This window comes from Dicentrarchus labrax, unplaced genomic scaffold (genome assembly GCF_905237075.1).
Source record: "Dicentrarchus labrax unplaced genomic scaffold, dlabrax2021, whole genome shotgun sequence".
Lineage (NCBI taxonomy): Eukaryota > Metazoa > Chordata > Actinopteri > Moronidae > Dicentrarchus > Dicentrarchus labrax.
This window is the reverse complement of record NW_026136707.1, coordinates 25,798,295-25,825,603: the sequence shown is the minus strand read 5'-3', so window position 1 is coordinate 25,825,603 and position 27,309 is coordinate 25,798,295. Positions and strand designations below refer to the sequence as shown.

Below are 27,309 nucleotides of genomic sequence, written 5' to 3'. Positions count from 1 at the left end.
TATGAGCTTTAACATTGACAGTTAATGATTTCTATCTAAATCTTATATTGTATAACATTGATCATAAATCATTGATCTAAGATATACCAAGTGAATTCAAACCTCTCACGTTTTTTACTTATGCTTTTTAACCACCACACAGGATTCTATTTAAAATGAAATCCCATCCTGGCCACCCCCTTCAACTACAAATCCCAGAAATCCTTGCCAGGGCCTAATCTGGTCATATGACCAGGCAGCAGGAGCAGGTGGTCCTTGGTCATATGATGTTGTTAGCCGAGGCTGAGGAGCAGCAACATCTGAGCTAAATCACAGCCCACATCACTCCCTACGTTGAAAGGTAAAGCCTCCTTTTCACCCTGTTTTTATGCCTTTAATGGCAGATGCTGCAGCCTCACACAGAGACAGGAGGAGCAGAAGGAGAGGAGAGAGGAGGGGAGATGAGGAGAGGGGAGGCAGGGTTGAGGGGGATGGGAGGCCATCCGCGATGCCTCTCTGTTGCCTCCTCTAGAAAACAAGGAAGCAGAACAGATGTTTATAGTGTGTACATCTATCTGCTGGAAGCATACTGTGCCTGAGGTTGTGTGTGAGGAGTGTGTGTGTTTGGATTGCTATGTTGTTGGAGATCTGCACAAATCTGATAAAGAAGGGATGGATATGAGGATGTGTGACAAGCAGTCCCTCTTTTAACATAAGAGCTATCTGTTGTTCTTCTAGCAGGAAGGCAAACATGATTTAATGGTTGAGTCCTGTTTCCTATCCTCCATTTCATTCAAGTCTTGGCAATGTGGGCTTATGTTTTTAGAAGCAATATTTCTGATGTAAGTTTAGTACCTTTTTATGATTTACTAAGGTTTTAAAACTAGGAAGGGCTTTTAATGGATGGATGTGATTGACACATGGTAAAACAAAGATATATAAACAAATAATTAGGTGTTAAAGTGTTTTGCTCATCAGATCTAAATGGCTGAACCAAACTTTGGAATGCAAGTACACACGTACAAGCACATTTTAAGCAGAAAAGCCAGATTTTTGCACAAAATGTTATTTTTTTGGGAGCACAATAAGTATTGAACTAACAAGGTAATGGGTCAAAAGGAGGTCCTCTAATCATCCTACTGAAGAATGCTGTAGAGAATGTGTTGATTTCAAAGCTTAGCAAACAGCAGCCATGATGGTTGTGGATATACTTGTAGTGAGCAATGAAACAATATCAGCAGCACTGTCAGAGCACAGCACTGTGTCAGATTGCTGCTGAGAGTGGAGTACTGTATGAATGCTGTGGTCCAACCTTATTCGTCTGCCAACCTGGCTGGCAGACTTCACTCCATGTATCATCCGGGGCATTTTCAGAGGTGAGACCTGGAGTGGCATTGGCAATCCCTTAAATCTGATTGGCCAACCCAAGAGCCACGCCATTATCCTTAACTCTAAGGCTGTAGCTGGCTAGACTGGAGATACTGCTATCATATGAAACTAGATGAGCTAATGTAGTGGTTCCCAACCTTTTTTCTAAACGGACCCTTTTTCTATCATTGCGTGACGACCCCTGGTGTAAGTAATTTTTGGGATATTTAATATTGTATTAAAAATGTATTAATTAATTAACACAAATAAGGTAACTACACAAATGATTTGGATGAATTTTGAGCAGATTATTTCCTGTTTAGGGAACTTTTTACAATTAATTTTGAACAATCACACATAATTAAAAGGGTTTTTTTTTTTTTTTACAAATTCTGTGTTTTCATGTCCCTGTCACTTGGCCATTATTCTGTTACTGTTTACATTTACTTGCCTCACAGAGGTGAACCAGATGCTGCGATATAGGCCTACTATGTATATTTCTTATATTTTCTGGCACTCCTTAAAATCAAGACAGCCGTGCAACCCACTATGACGCTTGCGACCCTTATTGGGGTTCCCAACCCCCAGGTTGGAAACCTCTGATCTAATGCATCCATTGGTAACAACCATGTCATGCTAGCATGTTAGGAAGAGGGCTAAATAACACTCCAAACTTAAACTCCATTTTTAAAGGGATCCCTTGACATCTGACCTAAAGATATCTGAATGAAAATAGGTTCTATGAGTAAACATGCCCACCTTATGCTAATCCCATGCAGTTTGGGGCAAAAAAGTTTTTTACATGTAGCATAAATGTGTTATTTTTGCCTAGTGTATTTAAATATTTCTGCATACTGGGGTCCATAAACAGTACTGGAATAACAAATTGTGAATGAATGGAAAGCTGAGACACATACTTCATGCCACCCCTGCAAAAGTCAATGCCCCACTTGTGGCCCATGAAAAGCCAGAAAAGTCCCCTGGGTATCATAAACAAAAATCTCAGCAAATTAAGGTTGCTCTATTCTTAGTGACAGTGACACATAACAGATCTTTGATGTATCATGATATTTTAACATAGATTAGGCTCACTTCCTGGATTTCTGCTGCATAGAGAAAAGCACAGAGGAAATGGAATCAACTACTGTTTTCTGAATTGAATGTATGCAGGACGCCATGTGGTGTGTGTAGGTGTACAGTTGTGTGTGGCAAATGAGATTCACATCATCAAATGTTCCTTTTACATATTACATAAGGTATAAGAGTTAGAAAAGAAGAGTGTTATCTTATAGCAGTGGTTCCCAACCTTTTCCCTAAAGGGACCCCTTTTCTATCATTGAGTAAACTGCCTGACCCCTGACTAAGTGATATATTTTATGGATATTTCGTATTATATTCCTGATAAACTGTAAAATGAACCCAAACAGTTTGTGTAAAACTAGTGATTTTGATTAATTTTGAGCAGATTATTTCCTGTGAATATTAGTAATAGTTTTAGAAACAGTTTATACAATTCTGTCTGTATTATGTATTTTTAAATGTTTTAACAGTCATACATACTATCTAAGCAATCAATAGCATTTAGTTTTCACAGAAATATAAACAATGCTGAGATATAGGCCTACTGTGTATATTTTTAAGTTTTTTAACACCCCTTAAAATCAAGAAGGCCTTGTGACCCCCAGTGAAGCTTTGGCAACCCCGAGTGGAGGTCCAGATGCAAACCACTGGCTCAAAGGACCAGTGTGTAGTGGCATCTAGTGGTGAATTTACAGATTGCAACCAACTGAATGCTGCTCCTGTTCCAAGTGTGTAGGAGATAATAAAGTGGCTGCGAAAAACATGAAAGGCACCTTTCTAGAGACAGTGTTTGGTTTGTTCTAATTGGGCTACTGTAGAAACATGGCAGTTCAACATGGTGGGCTCCATAAAAGAGGACCTGCTCCATCTGTAGATGAAAACAGCTTACTCTAAGGTAACGAAAAACAATGAGTCTTATTTTCAGGTGATATACACTAATAAAAAGAATAAAAAAAAAAAAACATACCTATTTATATTATATTCCATTTCTGCCAAAAGATCATCCTTAATGTGACACACTGGACCTAATTTTAATTTAGTATAGTTTTAGTTTAATATAATCTAAACTCTCTCCATGTTTTCTGGGCATGTATGAAATTAATTATTTCTCTATGGTGTGTTAGCCAGAGTATATGTAATAGGATGTTGAATGGTGGGTGTTTGCTGCATGACTCATCGCTCATCTAGCCAAACTGGACAACAATTTTACCACTCATGCTCTTCTTTAGTCTTCCCATTTGTTCTTCTAGTTGCAATTTGATTATGTGCTGTTTGTGCTGTTTTTTTCCCTCAGTGATGATTCAGTGGATCACAGTATGAGTGAAGATTTGTATATAGATGAACCATGAAGTTGGGACCTTGTGGGCGGGGTACACTGTGATGGCATGTTTGTTTGATGTGTAAGAAAAGCCATTTAGAAATCAGTAACAAGTATTACAGTGTACTGGAAAAACTTGCACTAGTCTAACCTTAGGATTCTCCTCATGCTGAAGAATTTATTTCATACTGAATCAAACATGACATTAAAAACATTTGTTAGGGCCAGGAAGATTTTGAGTCAGTGCCATAGTAAAACTTTGTGGTGAGTGCATTGTCTTTCCTAAAAGGTCTTTTTCAGGGTGGACATTTTGGGTTCGTAATACTTCTGTAGGCTGGCTAGCAGAGTTAAAAGCAGGCAGTCCCTCCATTTTGCAGGCTTTTTTGTAATTGTTGCAGCCTAAAATACCTAATTTCCCAGCTTTTCTAAAATTGCTATGCATGTTGAGAAGTTTTAATACATTTTGCAGTGAACTTAAATTAAAAGTTGCAAAAATGGTTTATTTTCTTTAAAATAAAAAATTGAAGGCAACTTGTTCCATTGTCAGTTAAATCGCACTGGACCATTGGCAGTATATATATATAATGGAGTGTCTTTAACCTGTATTATATGTAATGGCCAGCAGGAGGCAGATTCATTGGCTGCAATAAAAAAAAAATTAAAAAAAACAATACCATGCAGTCTTATGGAGAGATGAGTCGACTTCTCACTTGATTAATTAGCTCAGTAAACAGTTTCCTAATGAGTTTATGGTCTCAATCTCTAGTTTGTCTTCTTACATACAGAATGATGTATATTTAGTAAATTATGGTCCATTTATAGTAAAATAGAATATAAAGCAGGGTATGCTTTAGGGCATGCTACCTTGTGATTGACAGGTCATTCTCAGTGAGTTCGTCCAGCTCCAAACTCACAAACTGTCAAACTAGGCAGTGCTGATCAAATATGGATCCAGATTCTGTTACTGCTTTGACTATTTCCCTCCTAAAATGGTTTTAGAAACATAACACTATTTAGCTGTAATAAAGACTGACCAGGTGAGCCACAACTCAAAGTCAAATGGTGTCAAAACTGCGAGCCAATGAGGTCAGGGCGACGACCATCACGCCAAACTCAAGGCTTCAGATGCCCAAACATACAAAACTATTTGATTGCATGTCTATAAGCCAATCACAGTGTCCCACATCATTTAAAGTGGATTTTAGTAGAGCTACACCCCCTTTTTTAGCAAGCATGGCCGACTGTGTGGCAAGGAGGAAGCGTAAGGAACATCTTTGTCATTATCCATTGGAATCAACAAAAGTAAATTGATTTATAGCTAATGATGTATGAGTAGATTTAGTGTAAAAATCCACTACCACATTAATTAATATTTGGAACATTGGTCTGTTTCTGAACTTGTTAAGATACAGTGCATCCAGAAAGTATGCACCCCACACACACACACACACACACACACCTTAATGACAATGTTAAAGGTTTATTAAAAATAAATAACGAAAATATAACATGTACATAAGCATTCACAGCCTTTGCTCAGTATTTTGTTGAAGCACCTTTGGCAGCAGTTATAGCCTTTTACTACCAGTCTTTGCTCAGCTAAGTCTTTTTGAGTATTATGCTACAAGCTTGGCACACCTATTTTTCAGTAGTTTCTCCCATTCTTTGCAGGACCTCTCAAGCTCCAGCAGGTTGGATAGGGAGCGTTGGTGCACAGCCATTTTCAGATCTTTCCAGAGATGGTCAATCGGATTCATGTCTAGGCTCTGGCTGGGCCACACAGAGTTGTCCCGAAGCCACTCCTTTGTTATATTGGCTGTGTGCTCAGGGTCGTTGTCCTGTTGTTGCCCCAGTCTGAGGTGCAGAGCCCTCTGGAGCAGGTTATCATCAAGGATGTCTCTGTACATTGCTGCATTCACCTTTCCCTTGATCCCGACTAGTCTCCCAGTTCCTGCCACTGACAAACATCCCCACAGCATGATGCTGCCACCACCATGCTTCACTCTAGGGATGGTATTGGCCAGGTGATGATCAGTGCCTGGTTTCCTCCAGACATGACGCTTGGCATTCAGGCTAAAGAGTTCAATCTTTGTTTCATCAGACCAGAGAATTTTGTTTCTAATGGTCCGAAAGTCCTTCAGGTGCCTTTTGGCAAACTCCAGGCGGGCTGTCATATGCCTTTTTACTGAGGAGTGGCTTCTGTCTGGCCACTCTACCATACAGGCCTGATTGGTAGATTGCTGCAGAGATGGTTATCCTTCTGGAAGGTTCTCTCCACAGAGCAACGCTGGAGCAGAGTGACCATCGGGTTCTTGGTCAACTCCCTGAGTAAGGCCCTTTTCCCCCGAACGCACAGTTTGGCCGGGTGGCCAGCTCGCCAGCTCTAGGAAGAGTCCTGGTGGTTTCAAACTTCTTCCATTTACGGATGATGGAGGCAACTGTGCTCATTGGGACCTTCAATGCTGCAAAACATGTTCTGTACCCTTTCCCAGATCTGTGCCTTGACGCAATCCTGTCTTGGCGGTCTACAGATAATTACTTGGACTTCATGGCTTGGTTTGTGCTCTGATATGCACTGTCAACTGTGGGACCATTATATAGACAGGTGTGTCCCTTTCCAAATCATGTCCAATCAACTGTATTTACCACAGGTGGATTCCAACTAAGTTGTAGAAACATCTGAAGGATGATCAGTGGAAACAGGATGCACCTCAGCTCAATTTTGAGTGTCATGGCACTTTTATTTTTAATAAATTTGCAGAAATTTCAAAAAAACATTATATGGGGTTTTGTGTGTAGAATTTTGAGGAAACAAATTAATTTAATCCATTTTGGATAAGGCTGTAACATAACAAAATGTGGAAAAAGTGAAGCACTGTGAATACTTTCTGGATGCACTGTAGGAAGTGCCCCTTGCGTTTCTCTTTGTATTGATTTGCTCAAACCATGACATGAATCTTAAACCTCAACCGTCTATGTCTTCTGACCCATTTACCCCAAATTCTCCTATACACTGCAATTATGAAGCATTTCTTGTTGTCATATGAGGACAGCACATTTCTTCAGCACAATTTATGGTTGGTGTGCACTATTGAAATCTCCACATGGGTCACACCCTGACGCTCAGCTGTGTCAGCATGACATGAGATCCACAGCCTCCATCACATTTGTGAATAATGTTTACATATGGCTTCCATTCAGTACTGCCATCTGCTATGGTGTTTGTACAAATACGCGATCATCCTTTGGCAGACAGTCACAGTCACACTGCGTTCATAATTTGCTGTTGCTTGGTATTGTGTGATTATTTCAGCAGTGATAACACTAAGACCAATTTTAATATCCGTCATCATACAGCATACAGGCAACAGTAAACATTCTGCCAGTGCCAATGTATATTTCCCTACAATGTGTACTTTTCAACAGGAAAACAAATCTATATAATAAAAATGTCACATCGCTCGGACTTGTAACTGTCATTCATGTTCCAGTTTGGTTAGAATGTCTGAGTCAATGTATGTGAAGAGATCAAGAGAGAATCTCATTTCTTTCCGATCTTGGATTTCTCAATATTGAGAAATTCTAGATATGAACACTTCTCGTTCAAAACTAATTGACCAACTAAAGCTATTCTCTGCACTGGGAACTGAAATAACATGTACATTTTCTCAGTGCCAAACTCAAGGGCCACTTTCTTCTTGAGAACTTAGACTGTCTCTCTCAGCAGATGGAGTTTGCTCAGTCACTGATACCACTTGTCCACTAAATTAGCTCTGGTTCTTGGATCGGTTCTGTTACAGTGTGTTGGAACATTGGTGCTATCTAGTGATCCAGACCACCTTTCCACCAGTTTTGAGCGGAACCATTGTAATCAAGGATGCATCATCAACAGAGGGCGATGCACAACAAACAATAAAAATATGACACGCCAATTAATTTTGGGTTGAAACGCTCATAATGGTTTAAAAGTAGGTGCTCGAACCACAATGGAGCCACTTCTCTGTTGGTGAAAATAAGATAATAAACTATATGATTATTTATGATGTAAAATTGGATATAATAGTCAATGGTAAAATATTTTAACCTTGTTGTATTATGTATCGTCGCATTGTCCCTTAGTTAACTATTTCATCTCTGATCACTTTTTACTTACTTACTTTTTTTGATGCACTGTTAATTGCAATAACACTTAATTTAATTGTTGACTGAATATGTAGATGTATTTTTCAATCAAATCATTAATTGTAGTATCCATGTACCCCCTGGTAACAGAACAAGCACCCCGCCGGCATACAGGTACCCCAGGTTAAGAATCAGTGATAAGATTTTTTCTTTGATCTGCCTCCTGGGCAATGCATTAAACTGGAATTAGATTAATCTGTAAATATCTCTGCAAACCTACACAGTATAGGGTGTTATGGGAAACTGTAGGTCGCTGAGGAGCCAATGTGCACACCTTCCAAATCACAACATGTGCAGACCTGCACTGATTTTAACTGAATATTTATCTTTTTGGGGTGTATATGGGTCACTCTGGCCAATGACGTGATTATTTTTCAACATGATTAAATCTTTTCAACAAGCATGTCATTTAGCAATAGACAAAATACAGTGGATAGATCATGGATCCAGCCCCCTTTAAAGTTTTGATATTTGGTATGCAACATACCATGTGAATGCACTTAAATCATTTTAATTTGAAAAAGACTGCATTTAATGAACAGCACTTTAGTTAAGTTTGTTGAGATTAGGTTTCTTCATTTCTTAAGTATACACCCCCTCGAGTCAGTACTTTCAATACTACCAGTCTTTCATTCAGCACAGGGTTGGCACACCAGGATTTGGAGATCTTGCCCCGTTTTTGCAGCACTGTTTAAGCTGGGAGAGGTTTGTTGGTTTCTGTTGATGGACAGCAATCTTCAAGTCATTCCAGATTTTCTATGTGTTGTAGGGTCAGGTCTTTGACTTGGCCATTGCAGAACATCCTCCTTGTACTTTGCAAGCCATTCCATGGTAGCTTGTGCTCTGGGTCAAGATCCTTTTGGAATATGAATTTGTCTACAGCCCTCTACAGGTAATTCTCCAGAACCTCCCTGTATCCATCCTCTCTTACTTTCAAAGTTCCCCAGTCACTTTAGTTGAGAAACATTCCCACAACATTAGGGTGGTGTTGGTTCTTCAACCAATTTTTCAATATAAAGTTTTATTTACCATCTACTGTATACTTCAAACAACCAATCAAAGAGAAACTGCAATCAATAGAATGGCGTGGGAGTAAAAAGAGATTTTTAGTGTGTGGAGGATTGTTTTTGATATTTTTACACAACGAAACATCAAAATTAAAAAAAATTATGAATTCACTGAGCACTATTAATGCTTACTGGAGCATGGCCCTATTTTGAACACTCCATGAGCCTTCTTCTAAGACCTAAGGCCAAAATATCTACATTGTACACAATATCTTAGATAGACCTTTAGTCTTGTTATGACACAAAATATCTGACAAGAATGCAAAGATTTTCTTCCTGCCAGTCAGAGAAGGATGTTGAAAATGAGCATTGTAGCTTACCTAAAAGCTCAAGTAAGTGACTTGAATACTGCATGGCAACTGAGACCCTTTAAGGACAGAGAAGAAAGGAAAAGGAGCCTCTTCTGGATTTAATTTGTGAATTCAGGGAGACAAGAGGCCTTGCCGTCAGAGATAACAAGGCCAGGCTCTGTGATGTGTGAATAATGGCCGGACAGAGGTTTAGACATCATTAGAATAATCAGTCCTGATGTGGACGGAGATGCACAGCAATACAGGGGAAGCCTACTGATGGCTGATAGTATACTAATTAAGATGCTGCTGGTGCACTGTTCTCTTTTTTTGACAATGCAGTCCAACCTCTGCCCGGGAATTTTGTTTTAATATGCTTTCTGCTCATTGTTTCGCCCTAATGTGCCCATTACATTTCATTCATCTTTAGTTCTTTATTCATTAGACATAAATTTTTCCTGTGTGGATTGTGCTCTGTTGCGGCGGTGCTATGTTAGACAGTCTTGCTTGAGCAACTCTCTTGAAACAAAATGGAGATTTTATTTTTTTTAGGTCTAAGTTATACATTTGAGTGTTCTCCATTTGAGCTTTTGCAAACAGTTCAGCTGCAACTTGGTGCTGCTGGAGAGTATTTAGCATGTTTGAGGTTTTATCGTATTCCGCTACTCATCTTGCTGTCTGCCGGATTGGAAACCCCATTGATCATATCAGATTGCTTAAGTAATTGATTGTTACTGGTTATTAACCTCACAGAACTTTGGACCTGCTTGCCAGCCATTGAGAACAGCCTGTAATCAGTCACAAATGGCAGCCGCTAATGAAATTAGTTCCTGGTTCTGCCTCACAACTTTGTTTGTTCCACAAAGTATTGGCAAGGGCATAGAGATGCCATGGTCTACTCTCCCCAGAGAATGGAGTGATAGAACAACAGAATGCAGATAATGAGCTGCGGTGTCTGTGTTGTCTCTTTGTAATTACTCATGTGTCCGGCCTGAACATAAAGATGAGGACTTGAAAAGTTCTACTTGCAACAGTTTATGTAATTTCCACAGTGTCACTGCAGACACAAAGTCTGATCTAAGATCAGGACAATATACTTATCTGAGTTGGTTTTATCATGATACTCGATAATATCGTATACCATGATTAATCTGCATTGTTGGGTAAATCAGGAATATCCTCACATGGGTGACATGAAAAAGCTGCCTAGCTTGCTAACACAAAGTTCTATATTGATTTCCTGATTTATTTTGTACTGCCAGAAGGGGAAGCCCTAATTTTTCCAGTCATTCAGAAATCCTAAGCCTGTCACCATGGTTGTAGGCTGGGCTTGCCTGTTGTATCTACCACAAAAAAATTACACCAGATGTGCGGAATGAAGTGAGGTGCCTATTGGAGGTTCCCAGTAGTCCCATTTCGACACTTGGACTGCCAGATTTCTAGCACCTCTCCCAGGTGCTACCCGTCCAAAAGGACTCAGAGGCAGTCAGTCTCACAGTAGCCTCGCGCAGCAGTCCCAGCCTGCAGTTAGAGCAGAGAGGAGACACACACCACTCTGCGTCCAGGCTGCAAATGAATCGCGCATGCGCCACCGTTCCTGCCCTGGCTTACAGAGCGGGGTGTAAATGTAAATGTTTCTTCACTCACTATCACACAAAATAATTACGCAAATAAGGCGACTTTTAGGACAGCCAATAGCTACTTTCTTTACTCAGGAGTTGTTGGGTGAGAAATCGGAGATAGTGTGCCACGAAGCTAGATGAAATAAATGAAAATGGCAAGCAAAAAGTTGACGCTTAGGGAAGTGATGGGTCTCCTATTCGCTGATCCTGATTCTGAAGGGGAAAATCCACCTTGGGAGATGATGGTCGGTTGATTAGTGAGCGTGCTAGTCATGGTGCATCTTTGCATAGCAATGGGGCTGCCGGGCAAAGCGAGGAAAACACACAAGCACAAACACACGACCCTTTGCCCAACATAGGTGGGAGTGGAAATGATACACAAACTCGTAGTATCAGTAGAGGAGCAAATGGATGTGGTAGAAGTAGCAGGGCTGGTGAGAATAGCGCTGGGACCAGCGCTAGTGTTCACTCTTTCTACCGCGCCAGTCATGGTGCGTCCATGCGCGGCAGTGGTGCAGCCATGCGATGCAGCAGTATTCACGAAGCACAAAACACACACGAGTCCAACTCTTCTCCCAGCACTAGTGGAGATAGCAGGGGGAGTCGTGGGCCAAGTGTTCGTAGAAGGGCTGGTGGGTGTCATAGAGGCAGCAGGGGTGGTCTGAATAGGGCTGAAAGTAGTGATGAGTCTTTCAACCCTTTGCAAAATGGATGAGGGGGCAGGGGTACACGAGGTCGCAGTGTCCATAGGAGAGGTGGACGTGGTAGAGGCAACAGGGGAAGGCAGAACAGGGCTGGAAATGTGATGATGATGATGATGATGATGATGATGATGGTAATGGTGGCTGGGCTAACTTGAGAGATGAGGAAGCATATCAGGAATGGATAAAGCCCTTTGATGAGCAAATTGGATATGGTGGTGACAGAGAGCTTAGCACTGATTCAAGGTCTATAGATTTTTTGTCCCTCTTTCTGACTGCTTATTTCTGGAGTCAAATTACAATGGAGACAAATCGGTATGCTTATCAGTATTTAGGCTCTCATGAACTAATGCCAAGTTCACGGTTTCATGAATGGTATGATGTCACTGTCCCTGACATGAAAGCCTTCCTGTCACTCCATTTGAGCATGGGCCTGGTACATAAATCAGAGATTGAGGATTATTGGGCAGAATTTTGGCCAATTTTTACACCGGGATTTGGGAAAGTGATGTCAAGGAACAGATTTGAAATTATCCTGTCCTTCTTCCACTTTGCCAATAATGATTTGTATGTTGAGAGGGGCCAGCCAGGCTATGATAGACTGTTCAAGGTGCGCCCAATAATTGACCTGATCATTCCACGCTTCTCAGCTGTCTATGGCCCACGCAAACAACTGTCACTGGATGAAATGACCATAGCTTTCAAGGGAAAGTCCACATTGAAAATGTATAATCCGAACAAGCCGGACAAATATGGTTTCAAGGCATTTGTTTTGAGTGATGCCAAGTCAGGATACGTTCTGCAGTGGTCTTAGTACATTGGACAGCATGGTGAGGAGGTCACTGATTTAGGTGCCACCCATGTTCTAGTTCGGCAGCTGATGGCCCAGCACATAGGGAAAGGGCATGAGTTGTATATGGATAGCTACTACACGTCACCAGCTGTAGCAAATGAGTTGGCAAATTATGAAACTGGTTTGTGTGGGACAGTCAGTAGCCAAAGGCGAGGTATGCCAAAGGCCCTGAGAAAGACCGAGTTGCCCTTGGCCAGAGGAGATGACCCAGTGTTCATGAGGCATGGCAAAATGTTGGCGTGTGTGTGGCATGACGTAAAGCGTTTCCATTTGTTGTCCACTCTTCATAGGAACTTGTGTGTCCGGAAACAGATCAGGTCCAAACATACGGACAGTGGGTTTAGGGATATAAACAGACCTGTGTGTGTGGATAGGTACAATTCATTCATGGGGGGAGTAGACACTGCTGATCAGAGGATGAAAACCTACCTCTTTCCACATCGGTCAAAGAAATGGTATAATCGAATAGTGAATGCCGTTCTAAGCATAAGTATGGTCAATGCCCATATAATTTACTGCAGCATGACTGCCGGTCCACACAAGCCACTGAAGGCCTTTGTGCAGGACATTATCACTTCTTTGCTTGAGGGCTTCTCCAAGAGAGAAAACAAAATACGGGGAAGGCGTTCAGCAGAGGGGGGAGAAATGCCACAGAGGCTTACAGAACGCCACTGGCTCTGTGATACTGGCGATCGTCCAGACTGTATAGTTTGCACCGATCGTACCCGTCCTAAAGGTCAACAGACACAATACAGGTGCAATCAGTGTGGGGTAGGCCTGTGTGCTGTGCCATGTAATGAGAGATTCCACACTCTGACAAACTATTAACAGTGTCATCTGGATAGGTAGGCACACATTAGGCCTCTGTAGGCAAATTACCAGCTTTCTGTTTACATGTGTGTGCTACTATGTGGCACAGTAGTCATAATTTAGAACTGGTGGTTTTACCATATACTGTTTTCCTGTCCATTTGTTAGGCTATGTGTTTGGGGGGGGGGTTCATATTGTCTCTGTACTGTGCCTTGCAATGAGAGGTTCCACACTCTACAAATACTACAAACTTGGGTAAAAAAAACAACAACAAAAAAACAACATAAAAAACACCTACTGTTTAGTTTGTGAGTTTTGTGGTGTAGTAATAGTTCTAGTTTACAACTGTTGGCTTACAATTTACTTTTTCCCTGTTCATTTCATATGTGGACAACATAACAAATGGATGGAGGGGGGTGAATCTGATGAAGTTCAACTCTCTTTCAAAATATCAGGTATTTCATGGAAATTACATAATCTAATATGGCTGCGCCATATGACGTCATAATATGCAAATAAGATGGGAAAATGTACTCCCTAGATATAGGTCATTCTCAATATTTGTCTCATTTACACTTTGTCTCTATCTCAAACCACTTTCAAGCCAGAGCCTTCTGAAATTTAGGTGTCAAAATCTAGTATTTTTGAAAATGAAACCCGGCGCCTAAAGGGTTAAATAATTTAACTGCTTATACACCTGATGCTGTTGCAATATTTGTTACTCTGTAAATTCAATTCAATTCAATTTTATTTGTATAGCACCAATTCATAACAGAAGTTATCTCAGGACACTTTTCAAATAGAGCAGGTTTGGACCGAACTCCTTATAACATAATTGTGTTTTGTTCTTTTGAAAACAACTTTTAAAATAGTTTTAGATGTCTTAACCATAGCTGGATTCATCTGTTGGGGAGAAAAGGTTGCTGTTGGGTCTCACACACAAATTTAGGAATATGCATTTAAACACAATATAAACTAAAACAGGGTCTAAACTTGGCAGAGTAGACTAAAAACAGACTGTTGAGACTGTGCCCCTCTGAAAATGACCCTCAACCAAGTGACATGATGTAAACCTTGGGCTTTAGGGTCCCTGAGGCCTGGGGCCCCATTTCTCTTAGTTTTGTCAGATGTTAAAAAATACAATAAAATGGGCTGTAGTGGCGTGAAGATTAGAGAAGAAAGTTCCAGTCCCTGGACCAGCAGGATAAATCTGGGTGGGGAAAGTGAAGAATCTTGCCCCTTCCTCATCACCATCACTGAGGTACCCTTGAGCAACGCCCTTAACCTCAACAGCTGCGCAGTGGAACTGCTGAGTGGCAGCAGATCAGACTGTGGTTATACTGGGCAGCTTCTAGGTGTGGATGTGTGTGAATGCTCTCCTCTCGGTGAATCTTCCCTGAATAAATAGAGGTTAAAAAAGTATAACGGAAACAACAACAAAACGCTTGATTTATGCAATGTATCTTGTTAATGAAAAGTGGCATTTACATCATTATTGTTATTATTAATGCTATCCGGCAATGGATGTGTGTTGCACTGCACAGAGCTGTGTTGTGCCAAAATTTTAAATTTGTTGAACTTTGAAACTGAGCTGCCGATATGACCTTGTTAGTGCAGCCAGTGGCTGAAGGCTACTACTTGTGCTGCAATTAAAGATTGAGGATAAGGGTTTACTCAGGCCAACACTGATGTAGTGAGTTCAACTCTCTGTCATGTTATGTAATGAACCAGGACACCTCAGGATTTTCTCTTACGCATTTGATTTGCTAACCAGGTTTAACGTAGCTTAGTAGTGCCCGTTTTCTGTAATTGTGGTGAAAAGCCTCTCATGTACATTATCTCAGCGCCTTCCCAAGAAAGGTCCAAAAACAAGGAGGAAGTAAAGCAAATGGACATGTGGCAAGTACAGCTTGTACAATAAAATGTAGACTATTCATCCAGCAATGCCCTCCGACATTTTCTTTTCATGGAAAACAACACTTAAAACATGCAGAGAATTTGATGGTGGAAATGCTAACCATGCATTCTTTCAAATAAAAGTCTGTGCTTTGATCCATATAAAACAACTTGCAATGGCTTTGTTCATAATATGGCACAGCACACTACTACATTGGCACTGTGTAAAAAATTAAATTCCCTCATGTATTTCAGTAAGGCCACTGCATTGCTATGCCAGGTGTGCTGATTCAAATGGCTCTGGCAAAAATGTTGAACCTGGCTCAACTGTTTGATCCTGTTGATAGGGGGGTCGGATCCTACACTGAGCAAAGCAGCATATGCTGCCTAAGACCCTGTTTTTACACTAGAATGGAAAAAAATCCTAATAAGAAACATAAAAAACACAGAAAGACATGTATCATCTGCTATCATTGCTCTCATTTGATTTATAATTCCCCAAATGCTGGACTATTCTTTTAAAGCTACTTTGTATGTATGTAATAGTGAAAAATGTCCTCTTTTGTATGTATTTCCACCATTTTGTCCTCGTGCTTGTGTACCTCATCTGCCACACTAGGCGGAGCCAATTTGATTGCAATATAATCAATCCTATTTGCTTTCAAAGTATTCCACAGATTAGCCTGAGCTTATCAGTCAGCCAAAGCAGCCCGATTGTTTCCAAAAGCATGACCAGATGACTGCTCTGCATTGTGTTTGGAGAAATGTCTCTGATTATCTTGTCATAACCAGAGAGTGAAATCCATTCACTCAAGAGTCAGCTTTTGTTGAGGCTTAACTGAGACGCATCTTATCATCTAGCACCAACAATTCGGCTTCATGACATGTGAAATCTGAACATTAAGGAATATTAAGGGAAAGTGATGCCAGTTACCCACTGTCTAGCATTACCAGTATGTGTTAGGCTGATAAAATAATACCCGACAGTGCCTTTGGATTGCCCCGAATGTGGTGATTTAGGGCTGCAAGAGGGTCTTACTGCTGGTGTGTTTGTGTATGTGTGTGTATGCAAAGGTCTGTTCCCAACAATTGGGATTGTGTAGCCATGGTGACGGCTGTGAGGGACTGTGAGAAAGCAATCTCCAGGAAGTCATAGCCGCAGGGTGAAGCATATGTGGCATGAGGATGGCACCAGAAGGCTGCGTCGTGGATGTCCAGTTGGCCATCTGTTATGGTCCTGCAGCCAGGGCCAGGAAGCCCCCCAGAACCCAAACAGAAAGAACAGCATTTTCAAATGCCAAGGCCCGGGACAGCAATCGTTTCCCCCGGGAGCTCCTCTGCACATCCCAGACACTGAGCTTCAGACGCTCTCAGTGGGACTTCCAGAAAACATCCTCGACTGGAGCGATGACTCCGTGCGGTGCATTTGTTTGTGTGCAGGATGAGACTGCTAGAGTGGAAGCGGCCACAGCATGGCTCACTCATCGTCCAAAGATGATTACTCTTCCTCATCTTGGGCCAAAGTCCTCGGGCCGCTCCACTCCGCTCCAAACAGGGAGCCCATTACCAGACTGCGTCACTGGAGACCTATTGGCATTCCACTGCTGGTGTCATTTAACTGTCAGGGACACATCTCTACTTCCGTTAGCGCTAGTATACTGTAAATGAAATAAAAAGTGGGGTGGCCACTGGGTTCTATGGATACCCATGAGTCTCCCCTTTTGCAGAAATACCCTACTGTTGTGCTAATCCCATGCTGTTATTTTGCATGTGGTATAAATTTTTGCCAAGTGTATTTGTATATTTCTGCACACTGGGTTCTCTAAACAGTGTTAGAATTGCATAAAATTGGGAATTACTGGAAAGCTGAGACACATACTTCATGCCACCCCTTCGTAAGTCAGTACCCCACTTGTGCCATCCCGGTCAAAAACGTCTGGACACGGCCCTGTGAACCAGGTGAGTTCAACCTCTCTATGTAGCCATTTTTCTACCTGACCCTGTCCTGCTCGGTCTGTGTAAGTGTTTTTGTTTTAAAATTTTTACTCCAATGAGTCACAACTTTGCATGGCTGCGGGTATGACTAGTTTTGATGCGACATATAAGCAGGTACTGTTCTTATCTGACCCTGGTGTGTAAACGCCTTTTCTTTAAATTTAGTGAAAATGTGTTTTATTGCCATGAAGCCGACCCTATGTTTGCCAATCAATCTCTACCTCCCTCCGTCAACTGATAACTTTCTTCTAAACTACTCAGCCTGTGAATATAGTTATATACAGTTGCAATCAGAAATATTCAACCGCCCAAAGATTTTAAGGATTTAACAATTAAAGTTTTTTTAATTAAGTTTTTTCATTCTGCTTTAATGACTTCTTTATGAGTTGAGTGATACATAAAATCAACACACAAAATGCATGATGTAGTATTTGTGTACAACAGTATATTTTGTTAAGATAGCCATGTCACAATTATTCTACCCCTTTATAATTTTGCTGTTTTAAAGCTGTCTGACAGTTTTTATGGCCTAAAGTAGAGTTGAAATATATATATATGATATATTATATAATATATGATTCTTAATTTGCTTCAGCTGTGATGCATAAATAAACCCCACCCATGAAGGTATTGAAGATGAGTTGCAATCATGGGAAAGACAAAGGAGCTTCCACAAAAGCTGAGAGAGGAGATTATTTCATCACACCTGAAGGGCCTTGGCTATAAGAAGATTTCCAAAAAATGGAATATTCCAAGAGACACCATTGTCTGTGTTTAAAACTTATGGACCAGCTGCAAACCCGCCTGGCCGTGGAAGAAAGCCCAGCATTTCATCATGTGCCCTTAGCAACTTCACATCAGAACAACTAAGAGGAACCCCTGTGTGACTGCAAGACACCTACAGGATGACCTGATGAAGGCTGGTACAAGTGCTTCAGTGGCAACTATAAGACGTGCACTGAATAAACAAGGACTTAATGGACACACTCCACTCTTGACCACAAGGAACATCAAAAGTCGACTAGAATATGCCAGGAGGAATTTTGATAAGACTACAGAGTTGTAGACAGTTCTATGGACTGATAAAACCAAACCGGAACTGTTTGAACATATGGACCAGCGGTCTGGCGTGTGAAAGGCCAGGCGTATGACCAGAAGAATACCATCCCCACCCTCAAGCATGGAGGAGGATCATTGATGATGTGGGGCTGTTTTTCTGTGGCAGGAACTGACAATCCTGATCGTGTACATGGCATCATGGATTCCCAGAAATACCAGGCAATTTTAAAGAGGAACGTGATGCATTCTGTTGACAAATAAACCTTGGTGATCATTGGCCTTTCCAGCAAGACAATGATCCCAAGCACACCTCCAAGTCAACCAAAGCTTGGTTGAGAAAAAGATCCTGGAACGTCCTGGAGTAGCCTTCTCAGTCACCAGATTAAAATCCGATTGAAAATCTTTGGTGGGAATTAAAGAAGGCAGTTGCAGGACGGAAGCCATCAAACATTATTGAGCTAGAGGCTTATGCACGTGAAGAATGGGCAAAGATTAGAGTGTATAAGCCCTATTGTATTTGTAAGGGTTATTATTAACAAATGAATCGCATTTTTGGAGGCTTTCCCATGCTCAAAACATATGAAATGCAGCGCACATGTCAGTCGTAGCAAGAAATTTCGTATTTTGTAGGGGTCCATGGCAAAATGGCTCCTCAGGGGCCCATACACTGTACCACCCGGGGCCCCTTTCACCGATATGCATAAAAATTGGCACACATGTAGATCTTATTCTGACAAAAATTCAGTGGGCGCCATATCCCAAACCTAACAGGAAGTTGGCCATTTTGGATTTAGCAGTCATTTCTGGCGATTTGCACACTTATTTAAACAAACTTCTCCTAGGGGATTTATCAGATCGATGTTAAATTTAATCAGCCCAATCTAAAGACATTCATGATTAAAAGTTCTGCTATTTATGGCATTCTGTCAAACGGCGTGCCCTAGCGTGGCGAATTTCAACGACTCGCCATGAAAAAGGAAGTTGTCATAACTTCTGCATACATGATCCGATCTCAATGAAACTTCACGTTTGATAAGAGTCCTGTCCTGAACACGTCTATGTGATACTATTCAGTAAGAGCAAGAGCGCCACCTAGTGGTGAAAGGAAATGTCATTTTTTTATACTTGTGTATACTTGCGGGGACATGGAAAAAAGTTTCAAGTACAGCTCTGTTTATCAGAGAGGGGAAATCTTCAGACTGTACAAAACACTGCATCTCTTGGGTGTCGCGACGCAACAGGTCCCACTCCGTGCAACACAGGCGCTCCTCTTCGGTGGCCATAGCTTCACAATGTCCGCAGGTACACCACCAGTTTCCCGAAGTACGAGGCTGTGTTGCGGCATATCTACCGGTATCTCTCTCTCTCTCTCTCTCTCTCTCTCTCGTAGCCCTTTCACGGAGCTCCCGCAGCTCTTCGTCTGTGCTTTCTTCCGGCAACAACGTTTCACGCGAGATTCACTTCACATCTCCGTGGAAACGTTGTTGCCGGAAGAAATCACTGAACGCATCAGAGACTAGTGCTTCCACAGGATACACACTCAACTGAATTTGAAGACATCGACAACGAACCCTTTCAGTTTGATGGACGTCCTTATCTTTTCGAGCCGGAATATACAGACGAAGAGCTGCGGGAGCTCCGTGAAAGGGCTACAAGAGAGAGAGCTACCGGTAGTCAATGCTGCAACACAGCCTCGTACTTCGGGAAACTGGTGGTGCACCTGCGGACATTGTGAAGCTATGGCCACCGAAGAGGAGCGCCTGTGTTGCACGGAGTGGGACCTGTTGCGTCGCGACACCCAAGAGACGCGATTAGCATGAAAACATATCCCAGAGAACGGACCAACTCGGTACACATGTGTTATTAACCCCAGGTTCATTTTGCGCCGGAATTGTCCTTTAAAGGGCGTGTCCGTCACCACGACTGAATATTGTGCAAAGTTTCATGAATTTTCAGGCATGTTTAGCCCCCCAAATATTGTTCAAATGTTAACAGAAAAGCTGATTTTTGCCATGTCGCCATGAACACATAGATGTGTTCAGGGTGGGATTCCTATCAGACAAGTGAAGTTTGGAGCCAAATGGACAATATAAACTCAAGTTAAAACAAATTTGTGTGTTCTGGCGGTACATCAAAATTTACCGCAAAAAACATCCCGCAGATGGGTGTCGCAAAATGACTTAGCCACGCCCCTCAGTCAGCCCCCAAGACACGTGTACGAAAATGTGTACGCATGTGTATCATGATAGCACAAGCAAAAAAGCATGTTGGACATAATATAAAACGAGCAAGAAGTCACCCATTTTGAGTTTTGTGGTCATTTTTGTCTATTTTTTTGCGTTGTATTTGAACGAACTCCTCCTAGGGAATATACCGGTTCAATTTCAAAATTGGTCCGTCTGTCAAAACAAACTGCACATGAAAAGTTGTGCTATTTGTGACTATACGTCGATCTGCGTGCCCATGGCGTTCGCCATAAAACAGATAGTACTCATAATTTCAGTGAACAATGTCCAATCTCGACTGAACTTCACATATTCTGTAACAGTCCCACCCTGAACATGTCCTCATAACTTCAGTGTACATGGTCCAATCTCAATTCAACTTCACATGTCTGATAAGAGTCCCACCTTGAACTCGTCTACATGACAATATTTAGATATAGTGATAGGGCCACCTACTGGCAACAGGAAGTAAGTAAATTTACATGTTGTGGTCCGCACGTGTTACGCTGGCACATGACGCGTCCGTAGCACACACCGACGCGCGAGGGCTTGTTCAACGCTGCTTGCAGCTTTAATTGTCAGTCTTTCATCCACATCACTATAATGTCTTTTGAGGTGAGGGGGTTGAATATTTCTGATTGCAACTGTATATCATATATAAGTCTACATTTTTTTATTAACTCAATAATTTCTGGATATCTTGTAGGTGGAGCTTCTTTAAGAGAAGTGGGTGTGGCTTTACTGATGACATAATCACAGTTATTTTTGGATGGTAATGCCTCAGCTCTGAAAACATGCCCTTTAAGGAAGAAGAGCATTCTTGTCCAGCAGCGGAACCATGGGTTCACATCGTGTGACGTCTTCGTGCTTCTGTTGATCCAAAAATATGTCCCTCTGACATATGAGTTGTGTTATTATGCTTCAGCCTTAACTATAATCCAGCATACGCCTTCTGGTTATTTTCTCATTTGCTTTTTTTTCCTCTTCCAAGGACCACCATTCTAAAAATACAATCAGTGGAGATAACTGTTGAATAGCCTGACTTGAGATATTACTGTAGGTATGTGGATGCTTGTTACACAACCCTGAGGTAACGTAATAGCTACTTTTTTTCAAAGGTCAGATGAAAAGGAGGCCAGATAAAGTCTGCTGCATGCTCTGCTGTCCTTTAGAGAAAGGCCACAGCCGGATTGGGAGCGAGAGGGAGAGAGGCTGAAGGAAAAAGGGAGCAGAACAGTTCTTATGCACAGATTAGTGAGAGAAGTTTGTTGAATAATGAACAGTTTCCCCTCAGGACCATCACCTGCTCCACGCCACATTCCTATGCATGTGAGGCAACGCTGTGCAGCAGAAAACTCTCATCCTGCCATTGAAAATCCAATCAAATAAGTGCACAGAGGACAACCTTTTTGGTCCTTTGGAAAGGAATAAAAGCAGTGCAGTGCTTTAGCCCTCTGACTCAAGGTCACCTTTCACTAAAACATTCCTGTCTCACTGTGGAACATCTCAGCCCCCTCCTGTAAAGTGTTATTGATAATCGTTTGGCTGAACTGTGTGTGTTGTGCCTGAACACCTGCCCCACTAATAAAGATACAGCTGGTTCTTTTTAGACATAACCGCTCATGGGTCATTGCAGTAAACTGACCTAAAGCTGAGAGGATGAGTCCAGTTTCATGCAAAAACAAATTTTCATGGTTTTATCTTACCAGTGCCAATAACCTTTTTAGTCGAAAAGTTAATTGCTGGTCCTTTAAGCCAGTTTAACCCAAAATGCACTACTTTAGGCTAGAGTACATAGTTTGCACAAGGTAGTGTACATATCTCAATTCAGAGATACAGAAAATCAACCTTTCTTCCATTCTCCACACTCTCTACAGTGACATTGCTGTGGTTATAACTTCAGCCTCTGGAAATACTACAGTCCCATTGGACTTGTGTTGTGGCTGCTGAACGTTGGTCCCAAGGCCTGGTGGGAAATCAAGGCCTTGGGTCTTTTGAAGCTGCCTGGGAAAGTGCAGCAGCTCTTGCCATTGGAGATGATGGCTACAACATTGTTTAACTTGTGCATTTTGGCATGAGAGATCTTTGATAATGAAGGCCACATTCTGCATCCTGTCTCTCACCAACAATCAGTTGCTTTTAACTCTCTGACCCAAACAATGTAGTTCTATTTGCCTAAACTTAAACCTGCATGGAACTTTAGTCTGCTCCTCTGGCAGTGACAGTAATACCGCAGACTCAAAACACACAAGAATTTTAATTCCAAGACAGTGTATTATATTATAAAAGCCCATTTCCGCCAATGTGACAGAAAAAAAACAACAACATTGTGTAAGTCATTAGAATGAGAAACTTTGTCATTATTTTAAATTAGTGTCTCAGTATTATCAGTATCTACATATTTTGACTTAACATCTCAAAATAATGACTTAGCATCACAAACTCATTATTTTGAGATACTAAGTCGAAATATTTTGATAAAGTTCCTCATTATAATAATATAATGACATTCCTTTTTTCTGTCAAACTGGGGGAAATGGGCTTCCATATAATATTGTAAGTGCTCAATAAAAAAACACAGTTTAACTAACAATCAGTGAGTCCTTATCTCAGAAAAAACTCCTCTTTGGGATCCAGGGACACAAACAAAATACTCTTGGCCAAGAAAAATAAATCAAAGTGAGACCTCTTGCGTCTAATAGACGGCCAGTGCCGCTGTCAGCTGCAGGAAGTGGACATCCTGGGAGGCTTGATGGTGGCTCCATGGAGCAGAAAGAGGATGGAGGTGGAGAATAATCCCATTATGTCAAACGGGTGAACTATACAGACTTTTTGGCTGGCTGCCAGGGTCTGGAAGCCAGTCTCAGGAGTGACTGGGCCTCTTCCATTGGTGAGTAGATGCGCGGGTAAAATAAAACCGATAATTTCACATTTTTGTATTTGAATTGTATTTATTTATTTGTCATTATATTTAACACAACAAAAAGCAAACAACTGTTCTGACTTGTCTTCATTAATTTTTTATAGTAGTTCACAAACATTCTTTGGCTTTCATAGAACAAAGCCTATCTATTGTTTTGCATAAGAATTCAAACAAATTTTTATTTTTATTATTATTATTATTATTATTGACTTATTAGTGATTTATCAGTTGCAATTTCATTATTCCAATAATTCAAAATAATATAAATTTCCCATGATCACCTGGAGCGCCCCCTGTACCAAGTCTGAGTCCTTACTGCAGAGGCCCAGGGTTCGAATCTGACCCTGGCCCTTTGCTCCGTGTCTTCCCTGCTTTCTCTCCCCCTTCCTTGTCAATCTTCAGCTGTCACTATCGGTAAAACATTTTTGCTTAATCTGCTTATCTTGCTTTTCCCTTCAGTACTCTCTTCATCACATGCACAGGTACTATCACATTTTGAGAACTTTGGCATCTACTCTGTACTGAAGCATCGGCTTCATGACATCCCTATGATATGATAAAAAATGTTAGCTAAAAGGTCATCAAAACTTTGTAATTAATAGTATAGTCTATGTAGTCTGTATAGTCTATTCTGTTATTAAAGATGCAGTAGGTAATTTTTATTAAAAATATTTTTAGCATATTTGTTGAAACTTTCACTACATCCTGACAGTAGTACATGAGACAGATAATCTGTGAAACAATCTGGTTCCTCTTGTTGGATTCTTGCACCCCTGCAGCTGATAGTTCAAAGTTTTGTGCTGGCTTTAGCGGATCAGCAATGCCGTGGGTGCACAATAAGTTTCCATCTTGATTTTAAAAAAAAATATTATTTCTCTTGGCACGGCCCTAGGTGACCACCTGTATGACCTATTCTTAGGACCTGGCTGTGAATTAAAAAGTCCTGTCCTCCAGGTTTGACCCTATATTAACCATAGAGGTGGGAGGCCAGAAAATGGTTGTAGAAATATATTTTTTTCTACTTTCTTTTGCAATACATTTAAAAGGGACATAAACGTTGTCCTACAGCCTTTAGCATCCTATTCTGCCTTTTAGTTTGGAGGAGTTGTTGCTTTTTTATTTGCCAGTGACCAAATCTCAAACTACTTCGAATTTTGTATTCGTTAACATTTTGTTGATTTTCATCCTAGATGCTACAATTTCTTTTGTTAAAAACTCCATCTTTGGTTCCAGCCACAATGCATGAAAATCTTTGCAGAACATAAATTTGCTTCCCAAGACGTTGTCTTTTTTCCTGCCGGCAAATTCAGCCCCATCCAGACACGATCAGTGGGCATACAGTCACAATATGCAGATAGAATTCATCCCTGCACCCTTTTTTCTTCAGTTTCGTTATATTTCATTACCTCTGCAGTTAGAGTTTCAGACATCTTCCATCCATACACAAGCAAAGATACTATTTTCTTCTAGAAGCTGTTAAAATTTGACTTTCCGAATTCTTTAAAGTGATATTTCTTTAATCTTTGACTGTTCCGACCAACTCTGTGCCTCAAGCGCCTCCGGCAATCATAGGACTGCCAGACAAATTGAATATTGTCTTTTTTTCATCATCACCTTTCTCTTTTTGAACAAGGCAAGAATCTTTTATACTAAAAACAATTTTGGTTCTTTTATAGCCAGAGTAAAGGCAATTTTTAAGGATGTTAAAAATTGGATACGTCTGGTGCTGTCATATGGCAATCAGAGACAGTTGTTGCACTTTTGCACAAAGTCTGAGCTTGGTAGCAAAATGGGTGTTAAATTGATCTTTTTCTATATGTTCACATCTTAAATGATTATTTTGAGAGTGTTTACTTGCAGTTTTAGTTCTGCAAGCAAAGCCGCTGTGGAGGTAGAAATCAGTTCAATCTTAACGGGCCAAAGAGCTGCAGTTAGTCTTGCTATGTAAGTTAGAAGTAAATTTGCCTTTTTTTATGAATGACATTTAAATCTTGCATTAAAATGCATCTAATATCCAGACTGTATCTACTGTAGATACATTAATATTGGTCTCCAGTGTCTGCATTGAGATCTGTCAAAAATAATATTAATAATTACTAGTTAAAGCTCCTACTAGTTAAAGTAGGTCACTTTTATAAAAAATAACTTTTTGTCAGTAGTACATCGTACAGATAATCTGTGAAAATATCAGGTTCTGCTGGCTCTTCCTAATGCTCCTAATGGCATTTGCACCACCGGGCCTGAGCAAAAACAACCAATCAGAACCAAGAAAAATAGAAAGACGCATTTGGTTTGTGGCTTGAAGAAAGTTGATTGTTGAGTCTCATTTCCAGGTGGTCAAATAAAGATGCAGGGAATGAGAGTCAACAATCTTCCAGCCAGCAACCCAAAGTGTCTTTCTATCTTTCTTGACTCTAAGAGCAGAGCAGGTTTTGGGTCTTTATTTGATGTTTGGCTGCAAAGAATTAAAATGATATAAAATTATGATATTAAAATGTTTCCCCTTTTCTGTTATGTATGATGTTAGTAATGGAATTATTTTCAGAATTTTGCTTTTTCTTGTGGTACTTAAATGTTGAAGTGGCCCTTCTATGAGATTACAATACCAGCAGTGGCCCCAAGCCAATTTGAGTTTGAGACCCCTGCTCTGGACACTATAAACTGTATAATAACTCTCTGAAGCCTTTCTGAGCCTGCTTTCCACAGTGATTGTTTTTCCCTCTCTCTGGGTGGGCCGTGTAAGGGCTCTGTTGGAAAGGGAAAGTTCCAAGGTCTTTAAAAGTGTTTTTCTAAGGGGAGAATTTTTAATGAAGGTTAAAAAAAATTTTATAAAAAAAAAAAAAAAAAAAAAAAATAATATTCATGACTTTCAAGACGGTGACTCAAAGCACGATATGCTATATAGCTGTTTTAAGACATATTAACTCTGCTGGAAGATATATGTTGTATTTATTTTGCTTTTAGGTCTGAAGCAGACATGAAGACTGACAGTTGACTGTGAAGGAGACGTTATTTCAATACATTTATGTGTGAATTCGTTTTTCTGTTTGCGGGCTTCATGTGTGAGGGAGCTTTAGTGGTATGTTAAGGGGGTTCGGAGGGTTCCCTGCCTGAAGATTCAGTGGGGTTGTAACTCTAAAATGTGGAGAACCACTGCCACTTTATTTTAATTATGAGACACTGCGACCGTGCAGTTTTTGTATGTGGATTGATGACGGAAATGCATTTACACTTGTGTTCAATGCGGTCACAATGCGTCCCTGACCACCTCTGGAAGTGGTTTGGCCAATCAGATCACAGTCTGTCCTCAGTGCAATTATTACTTTCATGTGGTCAAGCACCATCCGATTACAATCCAGTCACCCATAACACATTGTGATACAAGGTTTAAAGGGTGATTTTGACTTATCATAGCAAGATGTAATTAATACTGAATATCGGTTATTGAAGTGCTTTGGTAATAGGGCTACAGGAGTTACGATTCAATATATTGCGATACATTGCAATACTGTAACCAGAACAGTCCCTGTAACATCCAGCACCATAGCCCTCAGTTTATGTTTACAATACTGCTATCTAGTGGTTGGCGGTTTAAACACTAAAATCTGAGTTTTATTTTGTTTCTGTCCACTTTGAATTAAGTTACGATATTACAGTAATATGAAAGGTTAAAGTACCGTTTTTGTCTATGGAGCCTGGTGGAGAGTGATAGCGATAGTTCGGCTGTTTCTGGTTAAACTGAAGGTCTATCTCTGTATGTATTCTTTCCATAATGTTGTCAGACACAATCTGAGCCTGTCAGTGGCAAAGACAACAACTTTTAGTGGACGCACTTTGACAGGCACATTTGTCTCCAAGGATTAGCCTGCACTGCAGCAATTACAGCCCTTTTCATGAATATTTTCAACTCAGTGAATTAAGGCTTATTTTGGCCAAACCAG

The 27,309-nt window shown here is 40.8% G+C and overlaps 1 protein-coding gene across 2 annotated transcripts in view; it reads left to right on the top strand.

The window, feature by feature from the left end:
- Window positions 1-247: 247 nt before the first annotated feature.
- The window catches only part of tsnare1 (T-SNARE Domain Containing 1), a 200,351-nt gene continuing 173,289 nt past the window's right edge, over window positions 248-27,309 (top strand). For both annotated transcript variants that reach the window (XM_051407353.1, XM_051407354.1), the window contains exon 1: window positions 248-340. The gene's annotated coding sequence lies outside the window, so the exon portion shown is untranslated. The remainder of the gene's footprint in view (window positions 341-27,309) is intronic.